This window comes from Palaemon carinicauda, chromosome 16 (genome assembly GCF_036898095.1).
Source record: "Palaemon carinicauda isolate YSFRI2023 chromosome 16, ASM3689809v2, whole genome shotgun sequence".
In the NCBI taxonomy this organism is placed as follows: Eukaryota; Metazoa; Arthropoda; class Malacostraca; order Decapoda; family Palaemonidae; genus Palaemon; species Palaemon carinicauda.
This window is the reverse complement of record NC_090740.1, coordinates 93,930,666-93,937,164: the sequence shown is the minus strand read 5'-3', so window position 1 is coordinate 93,937,164 and position 6,499 is coordinate 93,930,666.

Genomic DNA, 6,499 nt, shown 5'->3' with positions numbered 1-6,499 from the left:
ATTGAAGTATGAAGCTACGTAATAAGAGCAATTATTATGATATGAAAATCTTTAGAAAAATCTTACACGCATTTTTTTTATTTTTTATTTTTAAAAAAAAAAATATAATGAGAAAGCCATTAAATATAAACAGTAACTACTCAATATGAGTATTCTTAGATTATGTATATATATATATACACATATAGGTATATATATAATATATATATGTATATATATATAATATATATATATATATATATATATATATATATATATATATATGTATATATATATATATATATATATATATATTTATATATATATATATATATATATATATAAATATATAAATATATATATATATATATATATATATATATATATATATATATATATATATATATATATATATATATATATACATACATATATATATATATATATATATATATATATATATATATATATACAAATATATATATATATATATATATATATATATATATATATATATATATATATATATATTTAGCAAAAGGTAAGGAGGTGTATGTTGTGTTTATAGATCTTGAGAAAGCGTATGATAGAGTTGATAGGGAAGTAATGTGGAATGTGATGAGGTTATATGGAGTTGGTAGAAGATTGTTGCAAGCAGTGAAAAGTTTCTACAAAGGTAGTAAAGCATGTGTTAGGATAGGAAATGAAGTGAGCAATTGGTTTCGGGTGAGAGTGTTGCTGAGACAGGGATGTGTGATGTCGCCTTGGTTGTTTAATTTGTATGTTGATGTAGTGGTGAGAGAGGTGAATGCTCGACCGCTTGGACGAGGATTGAAACTGGTAGACGGGAATGATCATGAATGAAGGTAAATCAGTTGTTGTTTGCGGATGATACTGTACTGGTTGCAGACGCAGAAGAGAAGCTTGGCCGATTATTGACAAAATTTGGAAGGGTGTGTGAGAGAAGGAAGTTGAGAGTTAATGTGGGTAAGAGTAAGGTTATGATATGTACAAGAAGGGAGGGTGGTGCGAGGTTGAATGTCATGTTGAATGGAGAGCTACTTGAGGAGGTGGATCAGTATATGTACTTGGGGTCTGTTGTTCCAGCAAATGATGGAGTGAAAGCAGATTTACGTCAGAAAGTGAATGAAGGCTGCAAAGTGTTGGGGCCAGTTAAGGGAGTAGTAAAAAATAGATGGTTGGGCAGGAATGTAAAGAGAGTTCTGTATGAGAAAGTGATTGCACCAACTGTGATGTATGGATCGGAGTTGTGGGGAATGAAAGTGACGGAGAGACAGAAATTGAATGTGTTTGAGATGAAATGTCTGAGGAGTTTGGCTGGCGTATCTCGAGCAGATAGGGTTAGGAATGAAGTAGTGAGGGTGAGAACCGGTGTAAGAAATGAATTAGCAGCTAAAGTTGATATGAATGTATTGAGGTGGTTTGGCCATGTTGAGAGAATTGAAAATGGCTGTCTGCTAAAGAAGGTGATGAATGCAAGAGTTGATGGGAGAAGTACAAGAGGAAGGCCAAGGTTTGGGTGGATGGATGGAGTGAAGGAAGCTCTGGGTGATAGGAGGATAAATATGAGAGAGGCAAGAGAGCGTGCTAGAAATAGGAATGAATGGCGAGCGATTGTGACGCAGTTCCAGTAGGCTCTGCTGCTTCTTCCGGTGCCTTGGAAGACCACGGAGGAAGCAGCAGTACGGGATTCAGCGTTATGAAGCTTCATTTTTGGTGGATAATGGGGAAGGTTGGGTTGTGGCACCCCTATCAGTACCAGCCGAACTCAGTTGAGTCCCTTGTCAGGCTTGGAGGAACGTAGAGAGGAGAGGTCCCCTTTTCTGTTTCATGTGTTTGATGTCACCTCCCCTACAAAATTGGGGGAAGTGCCTTAGTATATATATATATATATATATATATATATATATATATATATATATATATATATATATATGTATATATATATATATATATATATATATATATATATATATATATAAATATATATATATATATATATATATATATATATATATATATATATATATATATATTTATATATATATATATATATATATACATATTTATATATACATATATATATATATATATATATATATATATGTATATATATTTATATTTATATATATATATATATATATATATATATATATATATATATATATGTACATATATATATATATATATATATATATATATATATATATATATTTATATACACATATATATATGTATATATATATATATATATATATATATATATATATATACACATATATATATATGTATATATATATATATATATATATATATATATATATATATATATATATATATATATATATATATATATATATATATATATATATAGATGTACCATGTTACTGCCGCCAGTAGTTTCTGCACACTTCGGACTAATGTCCACGTAACTGCTATCTTTTTGGAGGAAACTCTATCGCCTAACCTATCAATAGAGCAGTTCAAGCATTTTTCGATATTAACAAACATACCATCTCTCTCTCTCTCTCTCTCTCTCTCTCTCTCTCTCTCTCTCTCTCTCTCTCTCTCTCTCTCTCTTCCCACTACTGGACAAAGTACTGCATGGCTGCCGGACTGTTATTTTTTTTTTTTCTTTTTCCCAAACAGTACTGCAGCAAGATAACCGGTCCTCTAGGCCGCCAGGGTGAGGTGATCAGGGCTGATGGTAAAGAGAAATTGATATAATCGTTAGAATATAAAGGGTTGAAATATGAACATATAACGAGAGAGAGAGAGAGAGAGAGAGAGAGAGAGAGAGAGAGAGAGAGAGAGAGAGAGAGAGAGAGAGAGAGAGCAAAACATGTGTAGATTTGATGATTTACAATTTCATGCACATAAATTGATAAGAAAAAATGGTGTTTTACGATAAATAAAGAAACAATTCATTGAACTTCTTTCCAAATGTAAAGAATGTTAAATAAATTATCAAAGATATAGGTAAATTAATGTTGGGATTGACACTATTCATTTTGATACTACATCAAAGTCTTTCGAAAAGATTTGAATATTTTCGAACAATTTTCTTTATGTTTTATTTAATGATATTTTGAAAGAAAGAACCTCCCTGTTATTATGAATGATAATTCGACCTTACTTTTCTGAGAAAAAAAAAAACTTAGCTTAAGTTTCATGCTTTTCTTTTTTTAATATTGAGAGACCATAATTTGCTTGTTGATGCATTTCCCATTATTGGTTTTGCATACCTGTATGAAATTGTTATATATACGACAGAGGTTAAGTGTTAGTGGTAGTTACCACGACAACATTTGCATACAAACATCTCTTGGTGTTAGGAATATAGATGCAGAAATTATGATTTGTATTGAAAAAGGGTACAGGTAACTTGCAAGTGTGAGCTATTAAACTATTAAAATTATTCTCACTAACAAAAGGAAACATTTGAATAATAAGCTATTTGCGTAAGATTTAGTTTTAAAAGTTAAAAGACAGTTATTTTTTGTTTGCAAAATCATTTTGTATATATATATATATATATATATATATATATATATATATATATATATATATATATATATATATATATATATATATATATATATATTATATATATATATATGTATATATATATAAATATATATATATATATATATATATATATATATATATATATATATATATATATATATATATATGTATATATATATATATATATATATATATATATATATCTATATATATATATATATAGATATATATATATATATATATATATATATATATATATATATATATATATATATATGTATATATATATATATATATATACTAAGGCACTTCCCCCAATTTTGTAGGGGAGGTGACATCAAACACATGAAACAGAAAAGGGGACCTCTCCTCTCTACGTTCCTCCAAGCCTGACAAGGGACTCAACTGAGTTCGGCTGGTACTGATAGGGGTGCCACAACCCAACCTTCCCCATTATCCACCAAAAAGGAAGCTTCATAACGCTGAATCCCGTACTGCTGCTTCCTCCGTGGTCTTCCAAGCCACCGGAAGAAGCAGCAGAGCCTACTGGAACTGCGTCACAATCGCTCGCCATTCATTCCTATTTCTAGCACGCTCTCTTGCCTCTCTCATATTTATCCTCCTATCACCCAGAGCTTCCTTCACTCCATCCATCCACCCAAACCTTGGCCTTCCTCTTGTACTTCTCCCATCAACTCTTGCATTCATCACCTTCTTTAGCAGACAGCCATTTTCAATTCTCTCAACATGGCCAAACCACCTCAACACATTCATATCAACTTTAGCTGCTAACTCATTTCTTACACCGGTTCTCACCCTCACTACTTCATTCCTAACCCTATCTGCTCGAGATACGCCAGCCAAACTCCTCAGACATTTCATCTCAAACACATTCAATTTCTGTCTCTCCGTCACTTTCATTCCCCACAACTCCGATCCATACATCATAGTTGGTGCAATCACTTTCTCATACAGAACTCTCTTTACATTCCTGACCAACCATCTATTTTTTACTACTCCCTTAACTGGCCCCAACACTTTGCATCCTTCATTCACTTTCTGACGTAAATCTGCTTTCACTCCACCATTTGCTGGAACAACAGACCCCAAGTACATATACTGATCCACCTCCTCAAGTAGCTCTCCATTCAACATGACATTCAACCTCGCACCACCCTCCCTTCTTGTACATATCATAACCTTACTCTTACCCACATTAACTCTCAACTTCCTTCTCTCTCACACCCTTCCAAATTTTGTCAATAATCGGCCAAGCTTCTCTTCTGCGTCTGCAACCAGTACAGTATCATCCGCAAACAACAACTGATTTACCTTCATTCATGATCATTCTCGTCTACCAGTTTCAATCTTCGTCCAAGCGGTCGAGCATTCACCTCTCTCACCACTACATCAACATACAAATTAAACAACCAAGGCGACATCACACATCCCTGTCTCAGCAACACTCTCACCCGAAACCAATTGCTCACTTCATTTCCTATCCTAACACATGCTTTACTACCTTTGTAGAAACTTTTCACTGCTTGCAACAATCTTCTACCAACTCCATATAACCTCATCACATTCCACATTACTTCCCTATCAACTCTATCATACGCTTTCTCAAGATCTATAAACACAACATACACCTCCTTACCTTTTGCTAAATATATATATATATATATATATATATATATATATATATATATATATATATATATCTATGTATATATATATATATATATATATATATATATATATATATGTATATATATATATATATATATATATATATATATATATATATATATATATATATATATATATATATATATATATATATATGTATGTATATATATATATATATATATATATATATATATATATATATATATAATATATATATATATATATATACAGTATATATATATATATATATATATATATATATATATATATATATATATATATATATAAATATATATATATATATATATATATATATATATATATATATATATATATATATATATATATATATTATATATATACACATATATATATATATTATATATATACCTATATGTGTATATATATATACATAATCTAAGAATACTCATATGGAGTAGTTACTGTTTATATTTAATGGCTTTCTCATTATATTTTATTTTTTTTCAAAAAAATAAAAAATAAAAAAAATGCGTGTAAGATTTTTCTAAAGATTTTCATATCCTAATAATTGCTCTTATTACGTAGCTTCATACTTCAATTCATTGTCTTGTTTAGTAAATATAAAGATTTGATTATTGGGTATTATTTTTGTATTCCCTTCCTCTACTGATAATAGAAAAATTTATTCAGCAAAAAGACATACGAACGAATATTTTGATTGATCTATTGATTTATCGATTGTTGATTAGGTATATTACATTCTTACATCTAAATTGCATTTAAAATGAGTGTACATTACTGGTTGAGGTATTATTTTTTTTCTTATGATAAGAAAGAGAAAATTATTTTGATTGGAAAGATTATTTTTAACTTTTGCTTTTACAACCAAGAAAAATTATTACCGCTATACTAATTGCACTAAAATAGTAGCTTATCAAACTTAGAATAAATTTTAAGATTTTTGTAATTTCTCATCAAGTTATAAGAACCGCACGTCCAAATATTATTAAGAGAATTGCTACACATCATCTAGCCAAAAAATTATGTCCATGCTATAATATTTACGGAAGGTTCAAGTTATTGGGGTCAAGATGCACTTCGACGTGGGATCTGAAGCTTGCAAATATGTGTCCCCAATGATTAGTTAACAGGCTGTCCTTTGACATCTGAAGGCCTGATAATGAAAAGGTTTTCAAGAAAAAGTTGAAGACTTTTTTGTTCAGCACTGCTACGATAACATGGATTTAGACACCAATGCAGACTACGCAAATGAAACATAACTAGATATGCTCATTGCATT